The sequence below is a fragment of the Triticum urartu genome, unplaced genomic scaffold (assembly GCF_056163025.1).
Source record: "Triticum urartu cultivar PI428250 unplaced genomic scaffold, HENAU_Tu73 scaffold2, whole genome shotgun sequence".
NCBI lineage: Eukaryota > Viridiplantae > Streptophyta > Magnoliopsida > Poales > Poaceae > Triticum > Triticum urartu.
In genome coordinates this window covers 13,140,368-13,155,367 of record NW_028260368.1, presented here as the reverse complement: position 1 = coordinate 13,155,367, position 15,000 = coordinate 13,140,368, and the positions used below count along the sequence as shown (strand labels likewise).

The window sequence follows — 15,000 nt, the reverse complement described above, 5'->3', positions numbered from 1 at the left end:
AGAAGATTTAGCTTGTATGAATCGCTATTGGTTTGATACGAATAATGACAATCGTTTCAGTATGTTAAGGATACAGATGTATCCACAATTCATTTAGAGTTACTTAATAGTCTATTTCTTATACCATATCTCTATCCCGTGAAATTCTCGAGCCAAAAGATGGATGCATATGCTGTGTTTCATTTTGCTAAATGATATCAATTAAATGGTGTATCAATTCCATAAATTGCATATAGCAATAAATAAATCAGCAAAATTCTTTCTAATATTTTAGATAGAAGAAACATTTCTTCTATCTAAAATATTAGAAAGAATGTACCCTTCTATCCAAATCCAATTTGCATCGATAAAATAAATCCAAATTCCAGTAGTAGATGAATAATTGCAAATTTGTGTGTGTACGAGATTAGAATAACTTCAAAATAACTGACATAATTTTGTATTTTTCCTGATCAGAAAAATACATGAAAAAGAAAGGAGGTAGAAAAATTTTTGGATTTATGGTTAAAGAAGAAAAAGAAGAAAACAGGGGTTCTGTTGAATTTCAAGTATTCAGTTTCACCAATAAGATACGGAGACTTGCTTCACATTTGGAATTACACAAAAAAGATTTTTCATCGGAAGAGGTCTACGAAGACTTTTGGGAAAACGTCGACGTTTGCTGGCTTATTTGGCAAAGAAAAATAGAGTACGTTATAAGAAATTAATCGGTCAGTTGAATATTCGGGAGCAGTAATTTAATCGTTCAAATTTTTTTCTTGTTTTATTATTTTTTTAGTAGTCTTATAGTAGTCTTAGATTTTTCATTTTGATGAGCCTCGCTTTGAGGAATTCATGGAATAATCCATTTTCATGGAATAATGAATTAAGGAAGAAAGGATATGAGTCTACCGCTTACAAGAAAAGATCTCATGATAGTCAATATGGGCCCTCAACACCCATCAATGCATGGTGTTCTTCGACTGATCGTTACTCTCGATGGTGAGGATGTTATTGATTGTGAACCCATATTAGGGTATTTACACAGAGGAATGGAAAAAATCGCGGAAAACCGAACTATTATACAATACTTACCTTATGTAACAAGGTGGGATTATTTAGCTACTATGTTTACAGAAGCAATAACAGTAAATGCACCAGAATTCTTGGAGAATATTCAAATACCACAAAGAGCCAGCTATATTAGGGTAATTATGTTAGAATTAAGCCGGATAGCTTCTCACTTGCTATGGCTTGGACCTTTTATGGCGGATCTCGGCGCACAGACTCCTTTTTTCTATATTTTTAGAGAGAGAGAATTAATATATGATCTATTTGAAGCTGCTACAGGTATGCGAATGATGCACAATTACTTTCGCATCGGAGGAGTAGCCGCCGATCTACCTTATGGATGGATCGATAAATGTTTAGATTTCTGTGATTATTTTTTACGCGGAGTTGTTGAATATCAACAACTTATTACACAGAATCCAATTTTTTTAGAGCGAGTTGAAGGAGTAGGTTTTATTAGCGGAGAAGAAGCAGTAAATTGGGGCTTATCGGGACCGATGTTACGAGCTTCTGGAATACAATGGGATCTTCGTAAAGTAGATCCTTATGAGTCTTACAACCAATTTGATTGGAAAGTCCAATGGCAAAAAGAAGGGGATTCGTTAGCTCGCTATTTAGTACGAATTGGTGAAATGAGGGAATCCATCAAAATAATTCAACAAGCTGTAGAAAAAATTCCTGGAGGACCTTATGAAAATTTAGAAGTCCGACGCTTTAAGAAAGAAAATAATTCTGAATGGAATGATTTTGAGTATAAATTTCTTGGTAAAAAACCTTCGCCCAATTTTGAATTGTCAAGACAAGAGCTTTATGTAAGAGTAGAAGCCCCAAAAGGTGAATTAGGGATTTATCTAGTAGGAGATGATAGCCTTTTCCCCTGGAGATGGAAAATCCGTCCACCCGGGTTTATTAATTTGCAAATTCTTCCTCAGCTAGTTAAAAAAATGAAATTGGCTGATATCATGACGATATTAGGTAGTATAGATATCATTATGGGGAAGTTGATCGTTGAAATGATAATAGATAGGGTAGAGGTAGAAACTATCAATTCTTTTTCGAAATTGGAATTATTAAAAGAAGTCTATGGACTGATATCGATTCTACCCATTTTGACCCTCCTTTTGGGAATAACAATAGAGGTACTCGTAATTGTGTGGTTAGAAAGAGAAATATCTGCGTCGATACAACAACGTATTGGTCCTGAATATGCTGGCCCCCTGGGCCTGCTTCAAGCTATAGCAGATGGGACTAAGCTACTTTTTAAAGAAGATATTCTGCCATCCCGAGGAGATATTTCTTTATTAGCATTGGACCCTCTATAGCAGTCATATCAGTTTTATTAAGTTTTTTAGTTATCCCTTTGGGATATCATTTTGTTTTAGCCGATCTTAGTATTGGTGTTTTTTTATGGATTGCCATTTCAAGTATAGCTCCTATTGGTCTTCTTATGGCAGGATATAGCTCAAATAATAAATATTCTTTTTCAGGCGGTCTACGAGCTGCTGCTCAATCCATTAGTTATGAAATACCATTAACTTTTTGTGTGCTAGCAATATCTCTACGTGTGATTCGTTAAAATAGATCTTTTTCCTATAAAATCCATTAACTATTTATATTCCTTTTCTTATTTAGTATTTGGGTTGGTAAGTTAAACTAGATAGCTATATGAGTGAAACAAAACAGCTTATAAATTTGTAGTAAAAAGAAAAAATCTCATTCCTACGTACAAGAAAAAAGTGGAAGTAAACATAAGCAGTGTAAACTCTTTATCCCAAGGTTGATATTTTTTAATTAGTCATCATATCTTGAAGCGGCCAAGAATAAAGGATTCACGATATGGAATTCCATTACTAGAATACTCCTAGTTATTACTATAACTTAATAATCCATAAGAAGAATCCACCAAAAGTTAGTGAAGGGTTAGGAACACTAAAGTACATAAAGGATTAGTAATGGAAAATCTAAAACATTAGAGATTTTGCCCATAAAAGGAATCATAATAAGGACTTGCAATTTGTAGAAATATCAAGTAGTACTTTCTTCGGATTCCGATCCAGAGTATGTTCCCATTCACTTGTTAAGGAAATGGCTATCAAGAACGAATTAACCCTTTATCCATTTTTTCTTTTTAAATACCCCCTCCCTGGGGAAAGAAGAATAGTAAAAAAGATATGAGTGCACTAGAAAAAATTTTCATTATTCCTTCCTCTATCCATATTCATGCAGAATTGCTCATGAACTAATACCCAACTCTTTCCATTTATTAATTGAATTCCTATAACAAGTAACAAGTGTTTTATTCCAAGATTAAGTTATTACTGAACAAAGAAAAATTTTCATTATATTATAAAGGATGAGATCAATTCGGAAGCGCTTTTTCTTATTCTAGCAGACGGAATTCCTTGGTCTAATTTAGGACTTTCAAATCTATTTTATTTTATCTAATTCTATCTACGCCCCCGGGGCTAGGAACAAAACAGTCCTTTCCTTTTTCTGATCATAGAGAAGCCGTATGAAGCTAAGGTTTCATGTACGGTTTTGAAATAGCGGTGGGAACTGTGATGTATCACCGACTATGATTATCTAACAGTTTCAAGTACAGTTGATATAGTTGAAGCACAGTCAAAATACGGTTTTTTTGGATGGAATATTTGGCGTCAGCCTATAGGTTTTCTGGTTTTTTTAATTTCTTCTTTGGCAGAATGTGAAAGATTACCCTTTGATTTACCAGAAGCGGAGAAGAATTAGTAGCAGGTTACCAACTGAATATTCCGGTATCAAATATGGTTTATTTTATCTTGTTCTTACCTAAATTTATTAGTTTCTTCTTTATTTGTAACAGTTCTCTACTTGGGCGGGTGGAATTTATCTATTCCCTATATATCCTTTTTTGATTTTTTCCAAATGAATAAAGCAGTTGGAATTTTGGAAATGACAATGGGTATATTTATTAACATTAACTAAAGCTTATTTATTTCTCTTCATTTCTATCACAATAAGATGGACTTTACCGAGGATGAGAATGGATCAGTTATTAAATCTTGGATGGAAATTTCTTTTACCTATTTCCCTGGGCAATCTCTTATTAACAACCTCTTCTCAACTTGTTTCACTATAAATAAGATAATACAATAATAGTAAGAATATTTTCAACACAAAAGCTCTCTCAACAAGAGAAAGAAACATATCTTTTTCATAGATATTTAGAATGAATATGTTCCCTATGGTAACTGGGTTCATGAGTTATGGTCAACAAACAATACGTGCTACAAGGGTACATAGGTCAAAGTTTCATAACTACCTTATCCCACACAAATCGTTTACCTATAACGATTCACTACCCTTATGAAAAATCAATTACACCAGAGCGTTTCGAGGGCGAATCCACTTTGAATTTGATAAATGTATTGCTTGTGAAGTATGTGTTCGCGTATGTCCGATAGATTTACCCGTTGTGGATTGGAGATTTGAAAAGGATATTAAAAAGAAAACAATTGCTTAATTATAGTATTGATTTCGGAGTTTGTATATTTTGTGGCAATTGTGTTGAGTACTGTCCAACAAGCTGTTTATCAATGACTGAAGAATATGAACTTTCTACCTATGATCGTCATGAATTGAATTACAATCAAATTGCTTTAAGTCGGTTACCAATCTCCATAATGGGAGATTACACAATTCAAACAATTAGGAATTCGTCTGAAAGTAAAATAAACAAAGAAAATCTTCGAATTCAAGAACGATTACTGATTACTAAACTTTGATTTGTCTTTCTGTTATAAAAATCTAATAATTCTTTATTAAACTTTAAAATTAAACTATAAAGAAAAACGAAAAACTACTGCTTATTGGAAATTATTTCTTATTTTAAATCAGACTAGATTTTCGTGATATAATATAATTTATAACTATAAGTTTATACACAAAAAAATACCCTAATCCTTTTTTCCTTCCTTGAATCCTTTAGTTTTAGTCAGTTCATGAAAATTTTATACTATTAATTTCTTTTTATCCATAATGGATTTACCTGGACCAATACATGAGATTCTTATGCTATTTGGGGGATTTGTTCTTCTACTAGGGGTCTAGGAGTAGTATTACTTACCAACCCCATTTTATTCTGCCTTTTCGCTGGGATTAGTTCTTGTTTGTATATCCTTATTCTATTTTTTATTAAATTCCTACTTTGTAGCTGTCGCACAACTTCTTATTTATGTGGGAGCCATAAATGTCTTGATCATATTCGCTGTAATGTTCGTAAATGGCTCAGATGGTCTAAAGTTAAGAATTATTGGACTATTGGAGATGGGTTCACTTCACTCGTTTGTATAACTATTGTTTTTTCACTAATGACTACTATCCCAGATACGTCGTGGTATGGAATTCTTTGACTACAAGATCAAACCAATAGTAGAACAGGGTCTCATAAATAATGTTCAACAAATTGGAATTCATTTAGCAACCGATTTTTATCTTCCGTTTGAACTCATTTCATAATTCTTCTAGTTTCTTTAATAGGTGCAATTACTATGGCTCGGCAATAAGAAAACTTAGAAAAAGTACAAATTATAAGAATTGCAAATCTAAATAAATAACTAAAGAATCACAATTTTGATTTAGTAAAATCCATCTACTGCCAACAAATACCTCCTTTTTTTTTTTTTTTTTTTTCTTTTGTTGTGTAATTGTTCTATTGTAATTAATTGAATCGGTTCAATTCTTGCCCTCATATTGAAATGAATCGAGATTGATAAGGAGTTAGTAATGATGTTTGAGCATGTACTTTTTTTGAGTGTCTATTTATTTTCGATTGGTATCTATGGATTGATCACAAGCCGAAACATGGTTAGAGCTCTAATATGTCTTGAACTTATACTGAATTCAATTAATCTAAATCTCGTAACATTTTCTGATCTATTTGATAGTCGCCAATTAAAAGGAGATATTTTCGCAATTTTTGTTATAGCCCTTGCAGCTGCTGAAGCCGCTATTGGACTATCCATTCTTTCTTCCATCCATCGTAATAGGAAATCCACTCGTATCAATCAATCTAATTTATTGAATAATTAGACTTTTGAATAATTAGACATAGAATCCTCTAAACAAAGGCGCACATATTAAAATAAATAGAAATCAATACTATTTTCTTAGTATTATTTGAGAATATCCATTTTTTTTAGTAGATTATTGCATAGTATTCTTTTTCACTTAAATGAATTTTTGTATTTGTAATTCATTGATATTGCAATTTGAATATTGCAATAATTTATATTGAAAAGACGATAGCCAATTTATTGGCTAATTCGAATTCGTCTGTACAATTCGTAAAATTCTTTCTTATTTCTTATTTATTGTTGAAATCCAAAATTAAAGTCTCTTGGCTCTCTTCACGCTTTCTCACAAACAGATTAAAAAATAGATTTTTTTTTTTGAAGTTTGGATAAACCATTGCTTCGTCTGGTGTCTACAATACATATGACTCATTATAGTACTAATTTCATTTTTACCAGATCGAAAAATTTTATGTTGAAAAGAAAAATTTATAGATCCAATGTCACATTCCGTAAAAATTTACGATACATGTATAGGATGCACTCAATGTGTACGAGCTTGTCCAACAGATGTATTAGAAATGATACCCTGGGATGGATGTAAAGCCAAGCAAATTGCTTCCGCGCCGAGAACCGAAGATTGTGTGGGTTGTAAGAGATGTGAATCTGCCTGCCCGACAGATTTTTTAAGTGTCCGCGTTTATTTAGGGCCTGAAACAACACGTAGCATGGCTCTATCTTATTGATACGTTACAAAAAACTTCACTCGAATCGTCTGATTCCTCTTTACCGAAGAAGCCTGTGCTCGAAATAATCGAGCACGGGCTTTTCTGGTCAAAACGTATCTTGTCTTTATCACTTTATCATGAGTTATTTTCCTTGGTTAACAATACTTGTTGTTTTGCCGATATTTGCAGGTTCATTAATTTTCTTTTTACCTCATAAGGGAAACAAAGTCGTTAGGTGGTATACTATATCTATTTGTTTATTAGAATTCCTTCTAATGACTTATGCGTTCTGTTATCATTTCCAACTGGAGGATCCCTTAATCCAATTAAAGGAGGATTATAAATGGATAGATGTCTTCGATTTCCACTGGAGATTGGGAATCGATGGACTTTCATTAGGATCTATTTTATTGACAGGATTTATCACTACTTTAGCTACTTTAGCAGCTTGGCCAATTACACGGAATTCGCGATTATTCTATTTCCTGATGCTCGCAATGTATAGTGGTCAAATAGGATTATTTTCTTCGCGAGACCTTTTACGTTTTTTTATCATGTGGGAGTTAGAATTAATTCCTGTTTACTTACTTTTATCCATGTGGGGGGGGAAGAGGCGTCTATATTCAGCTACAAAGTTTATTTTGTATACTGCAGGCGGTTCCATTTTTTTCTTAATCGGAGTTCTGGGTATGGGCTTATATGGTTCCAACGAACCAGGATTAGATTTGGAAAGATTAATTAATCAATCATACCCTGCAACCTTGGAAATACTTTTATATTTTGGCTTCCTTATTGCTTATGCTGTCAAATTGCCGATTATACCCCTACATACGTGGTTACCAGATACCCATGGGGAAGCACATTATAGTACATGTATGCTTTTAGCGGGAATATTATTAAAGATGGGAGCATATGGATTGATTCGGATCAACATGGAATTGTTACCTCATGCTCATTATCTATTTTCGCCCTGGTTAGTAATAATAGGAGCGATCCAAATAATCTATGCAGCTTCAACTTCTCTTGGTCAACGAAATTTCAAAAAAAGAATAGCTTATTCCTCTGTATCTCACATGGGTTTCATAATTATAGGAATTGGTTCCATAACCAACATTGGACTCAATGGAGCTATTTTACAAATATTATCCCATGGATTTATTGGTGCTACACTTTTTTTCTTGGCAGGAACCGCTTCTGATAGAATGCGTCTTGTTTATCTCGAAGAACTGGGGGGAATATCTATCCCAATGCCTAAAATTTTTACCATGTTTAGTAGCTTTTCAATGGCTTCTCTTGCCTTACCAGGAATGAGTGGTTTTGTCGCAGAATTAGTAGTATTTTTTGGACTAATTACTAGTCCAAAATTTCTGTTAATGCCAAAAACACTAATTACTTTTGTAATGGCAATTGGAATGATATTAACTCCTATTTATTTATTATCTATGTTACGCCAGATGTTCTATGGATACAAGCTATTTAATGTTCCAAACGCAAATTTTGTGGATTCTGGACCACGAGAACTCTTTATTTTAATCTGTATCTTTTTACCAGTAATAGGAATTGGTATTTATCCAGATTTTGTTCTCTCCCTATCCGTTGACAGGGTAGAGGCTCTCTTATCCAATTATTATCCTAAATAGGTTTGCTTTTTTTTACTCGTCTGCTCTATTAATGCAGAAATAAGTAAAAAAGTATATAATGCAGAAATAAGTAAAAAAGTATAATTAGATCTATCTCGAATTTTTGAGAACCCTTTGATAAGGCGTTCAAGGGGTTCTCAAATAAAACATAAAAGTAAAAACCTTCATTTCATGAAGGTTTTATTTTATGTAATCATTTAGGTGTTAATGTAAACGAACCATAACTATGTAAGCCTATTCCTAATAGATTTATACCAAAATAACAAATCCAAATTATAAGAAATCCTATCAAAGCTATAAGTGCAGAATTCGTACCCTTCCAATTTGGATTTGTTCTACTATGTAAATAAATTGCGAATATGGTCCAAGTAATAAATGCCCAAGTTTCCTTAGGATCCCAATTCCAATAGGATCCCCAGGCCTCATTAGCCCATACTGCTCCACAAAGAATACCTACGGTTAAAAGGGTAAATCCTAGGCTAATGACACGATAACTCCAAGAATCCAAACGCTCCGTTAATTGATATTTGTAATAATTTGGAAATGAAGGGACAGAGGTTCTTTTTAAAGCACTTCTTTTTGCATAAAAATATTTAATATCACTAAAGAAAAATGTTTTATTTAAAACATTTTTTTTCTTTTTAGAAAAGAAATGGAAATTATTTCGAAATCTAATGATTAGAATAGCGGCAGATAATAAGGATCCGCACAAAAGAGTTGCATAGCTTAATAACATCATACTGACATGCATCATTAACCACTGAGATTGTAGAGCAGGTACTAGTATCGTGGATTGATGCATTTCAGTTAAAAGACCCGATGTGGCAAAGCCTTGCGTTAAAATAGTACTTGGCGTAGTTATTGTGCTTAAATCATTTTTAGAGTTCTGTATTTTAGGAATGGTATGAAGAATATACAGGGCCCATGAAAGGAAGATCAATGACTCATATAAATTACTTAATGGAAAATGTCCCGAGGAAGCCCAACGAGAAACTAAGAATCCTGTTATAGAGAAAAAAGTAACTATCATTCCTTTTTCTGACGAATCGCGTAATCCTCCAAGTTCACGAACTAATAAGGTTATAAAATGAATCGTAATCACAATTGAAATCGTTGAGAAAGAGATATGAGTTAGTATATGTTCTAAAGTTGCAAATAGCATAAGGGGAAGGTCCCATTACAAAATTGTAAATTTCGAATTGATTTCTAATCTATTGTATTCTTTTTCAAGAATGCCGCCACTCGGATTCGAACCGAGATGCTTGAGCACTGCTTCCTAAGAGCAGCGTGTCTACCAATTTCACCATGGCGGCTAACTTCAAATAATAGGTAACTTAAAAGAATAATAGCTATTATCTTGGGAATCGTCGATATTGGGAAAGTCCATAAAATTTAGGAACATTAGAGTTTTCATTAAAATAGACTTCGTTTGGTAGTATCGTTTCCATTTTTTTTTTTTACAATAAACTCTTGCTTTGCCCAATAGAAACACAAACACTGCTTGAAAGAGTTGGAACTTCTTTTTTCTAACTTGCAATTATAGAACTAATTTTTTCTAATTAATTTCCCCTTTACATTTTGAAAATTCTTTCAATACAATGAAAAAAATCCAAAAGGGTTTCTATTTAATGATGAAATTAAAATAAAATGGATAAATAGAAAAGGCTTTTTGGATTTTTTAAAAATTTCTAGAATGAAAGTCTTTATGCTCTTATTAATAAGATTTACTAACCTTATGATTTTGGAGAAGATAGGTGGAAGTTGTAAGTCCTATTGTAAGAATACTCCACTTTTCATAATTTTCCTAATAGAATATGAGGATTCTATTAGGAAAATTATGAAAAGTTCATTGATAGGAAAAGAATACTTAGCACACAGTATACCAAACAAAACTTTTTTTTTCTTGTATATATAAGATAAGAGGGGTTTTTTGTTCTAAGAATATTGTACCGAGTAATTCGACACATAAAAGTACATTCAAAGAAGAATCCAAATTATTAAATAATTGGAATTCTTTTTTGATAAGTCAATTCATATTATTCCAAAATCTTATTATTTGTTTGTTGCCCAGAAAAACCCTTTGGTTTTGGATGCTCATTACCGCTCGAAAATGATCTTGATTTTACTAAAGAATAAGATTGTACTATGGAAAAATAAGTCTTTTTCTTCCAAATATTTTTACGAATACGCTTTTTTGACATTGAAGTACGTTTTTTTGGAACTGCCATTCAAAAAGGAAATTACTTTTTTCTAGTTGTATGTGAAAGACATCTATTGCTGCAAATCAATCCTTCTTTCTTCTTTTTATTAGTATTTATACTTAGATACTGAAAGATACTTAAATTTTGAATTATTTTTTACTTCATTTTGTCTAATGCGGATAAGACAACAAGAATTTTTTAACATTTTTTCTTTATATATTTTATACTTTTTTTTTAATAATATAGAATATATAGAAGGGTTTCTCATTTAAATCTATTTATATCTATTTATATATCAAGTATACTCCATATATAGATATATGGTATGGAAGCCTATCCCCCATATAAGATAAGACGGGGGGATAAAAAGAAGGGAAAATGAAAATAGTTAATTAAGTTCAGAATGGTATTCCATAAAGGAAAGGAATTCCAATCAAAACAAAAAATACTGAGTCTCTTAAACAAGACATTCTAAAACTTAGGTAATTTATAGTCATTAGAATTTTAGTTCTATATGAAGTAAGGACTATTCGATAATTTCTTATAAACATAGGTTTTCATTGGAATTCACTCAATCAGTTAATTATGGAACAAGAGAGCTGTTTCATCTTTGTTTTAAAGAAATATAAAAATGAATTATGAATAGAAAGTAAAATGATTCCACTTTTTTTTTTTTATTTTTATAAATATCTTTATTTAGTTAATAAAATAACTTCGTTACCTAGTTATTTTATTAACTTTTTTAATTTAACCAACTAAACCCATTCTTAATTTTTAATTATTTCAATGAGATAAATTTTGGAAAAATTAAGAATTTCAGTATTTTTTCTTATTCTTTTTATTTATTCTTTCAGAAAGAGATAAGAATTGGTTTGGTGAATCGGAAACAATTTTATAGAAAAATTGAAGTAAAAATTGAAGTAAAAATTGCAATTTCTTTTCTTATGGAACATACATATCAATATGCATGGGTAATCCCTCTTCTCCCACTTCCAGTTATTATGTCAATGGGATTTGGCCTTATTCTTATTCCGACAGCAACAAAAAATCTTCGTCGCATATGGGCTTTTCCTAGTGTTTTACTCTTAAGTATAGCTATGGTATTCTCAGTTCAACTGTCTATTCAACAAATAAATGGAAGTTCGATCTATCAATATCTATGGTCTTGGACCGTCAATAATGATTTTTCTTTAGAATTTGGATACTTGATTGACCCACTTACTTCTATTATGTTAATACTAATTACTACTGTAGGAATCCTGGTTCTTATTTATAGTGATGGTTATATGTCTCACGATGAAGGATATTTGAGATTTTTTGTTTATATAAGTTTTTTCAATACTTCCATGTTGGGATTGGTTACTAGCTCCAATTTGATACAAATTTATTTTTTTTGGGAACTCGTGGGAATGTGTTCTTATTTATTGATAGGCTTTTGGTTTACACGACCAATCGCAGCGAGTGCTTGTCAAAAAGCTTTTGTAACTAATCGTGTAGGGGATTTTGGTCTATTATTAGGAATTTTAGGTTTTTTTTGGATAACAGGTAGTTTAGAGTTTAGGGATTTGTTCAAAATAGCTAATAACTGGATTCCTAATAATGGAATTAACTCTTTACTTACTACTTTGTGTGCTTTTTTATTATTCCTTGGTGCAGTTGCGAAATCCGCACAATTCCCTCTTCACGTATGGTTACCCGATGCTATGGAAGGGCCCACTCCTATTTCGGCTCTTATACACGCAGCAACTATGGTTGCTGCGGGAATTTTTCTTCTAGCTCGACTTCTTCCTCTTTTCATATCTTTACCTTTGATAATGAGTTTTATTTCTTTAGTAGGTACAATAACACTATTCTTAGGAGCTACTTTAGCTCTTGCTCAGAGAGATATTAAAAGAAGCTTAGCCTATTCTACAATGTCTCAATTGGGTTATATGATGTTAGCTCTAGGTATAGGTTCTTATCAAGCTGCTTTATTCCATTTGATCACTCATGCTTATTCAAAAGCTTTATTGTTCTTGGGATCCGGATCCGTTATTCATTCAATGGAACCTCTTGTTGGATATTCACCAGATAAAAGTCAAAATATGGTTCTTATGGGCGGTTTAAGAAAATACATTCCAATCACAAGAACTACTTTTTTATGGGGTACACTTTCTCTTTGTGGTATTCCACCTCTTGCTTGCTTCTGGTCCAAAGATGAAATCCTTAGTAATAGTTGGTTGTATTCGCCCTTTTTTGGAATAATAGCCTCCTTTACTGCAGGATTAACTGCCTTTTATATGTTTCGGATATATTTACTTACATTTGATGGGTATTTGCGTGTTCATTTTCAAAATTACAGTAGCACTAAAGAGAGTTCCTTGTATTCAATATCCTTATGGGGAAAAAGGATACCCAAAGGAGTGAATAGGGATTTCGTTTTATCAACAACGAAGAGTGGAGTTTCTTTTTTTTCACAAAATATACCAAAAATTCAAGGTAATACAAGAAATAGGATAGGATCCTTTACTACGTCTTTTGGGGCTAAAAAAACTTTTGCCTATCCGCATGAAACGGGAAATACTATGTTATTTCCTCTTCTTATATTACTACTTTTCACTTTGTTCATTGGATTCATAGGAATCTCTTTTGATAATGGAGGAATTGGTAATGGAATAGCAGAGTTAACCATATTATCAAAGTGGTTAACTCCCTCAATAAACTTTACCCAGGAAAGTTCTAATTCTTTTGTAAATTCATATGAATTTATTACTAATGCAATTTCTTCTGTAAGTCTAGCTATCTTTGGTTTATTCATAGCATATATCTTCTATGGATCCGCTTATTCTTTTTTTCAGAATTTGGATTTAATAAACTCTTTTTACAAAGGAAATCCTAAAAAAGAATTTTTAGATCAAGTAAAAAAAAATATATACAGTTGGTCATATAATCGTGGTTATATAGATATTTTCTATACTAGGGTCTTTACCCTCGGTATAAGAGGGTTAACCGAACTCACGGAGTTTTTTGATAAGGGTGTTATTGATGGAATTACCAATGGAGTGGGTCTTGCTAGTTTTTGTATAGGAGAGGAAATTAAATATGTAGGGGGAGGTCGAATCTCGTCTTATTTATTCTTTTTTTTATGTTATGTATCTGTGTTTTTATTCTTTTTTCTTTCTTAAGTTAAGGAATTTACAACAAGTCTCTTGCAAAAATAACTATCCTATCCCCTTTCTACAATCTCTCTATATCCTTGTTACATAAGGTAAGTATTGTATAATAGTTCGGTTTTCCGCGATTTTTTCCATTCCTCTGTGTAAATACCCTAATATGGGTTCACAATCAATAACATCCTCACCATCGAGAGTAACGATCAGTCGAAGAACACCATGCATTGATGGGTGTTGAGGGCCCATATTGACTATCATGAGATCTTTTCTTGTAAGCGGTAGACTCATATCCTTTCTTCCTTAATTCATTATTCCATGAAAATGGATTATTCCATGAATTCCTCAAAGCGAGGCTCATCAAAATGAAAAATCTAAGACTACTATAAGACTACTAAAAAAATAATAAAACAAGAAAAAAATTTGAACGATTAAATTACTGCTCCCGAATATTCAACTGACCGATTAATTTCTTATAACGTACTCTATTTTTCTTTGCCAAATAAGCCAGCAAACGTCGACGTTTTCCCAAAAGTCTTCGTAGACCTCTTTCCGATGAAAAATCTTTTTTGTGTAATTCCAAATGTGAAGCAAGTCTCCGTATCTTATTGGTGAAACTGAATACTTGAAATTCAACAGAACCCCTGTTTTCTTCTTTTTCTTCTTTAACCATAAATCCAAAAATTTTTCTACCTCCTTTCTTTTTCATGTATTTTTCTGATCAGGAAAAATACAAAATTATGTCAGTTATTTTGAAGTTATTCTAATCTCGTACACACACAAATTTGCAATTATTCATCTACTACTGGAATTTGGATTTATTTTATCGATGCAAATTGGATTTGGATAGAAGGGTACATTCTTTCTAATATTTTAGATAGAAGAAATGTTTCTTCTATCTAAAATATTAGAAAGAATTTTGCTGATTTATTTATTGCTATATGCAATTTATGGAATTGATACACCATTTAATTGATATCATTTAGCAAAATGAAACACAGCATATGCATCCATCTTTTGGCTCGAGAATTATCTTTTGGCTCGAGAATTTCACGGGATAGAGATATGGTATAAGAAATAGACTATTAAGTAACTCTAAATGAATTGTGGATACATCTGTATCCTTAACATACTGAAACGATTGTCATTATTCGTATCAAACCAATAGCGATTCATACAAG

At 32.1% G+C, this 15,000-nt stretch overlaps 1 non-coding gene across 1 annotated transcript; it reads right to left on the bottom strand.

Moving 5' to 3' along the window:
* Positions 1 to 9,702: 9,702 nt before the first annotated feature.
* On the bottom strand, positions 9,703 to 9,782 carry TRNAL-UAG (transfer RNA leucine (anticodon UAG)). The gene has a single exon. It is a non-coding gene; the product is annotated as a tRNA-Leu (tRNA).
* Positions 9,783 to 15,000: the final 5,218 nt, after the last annotated feature.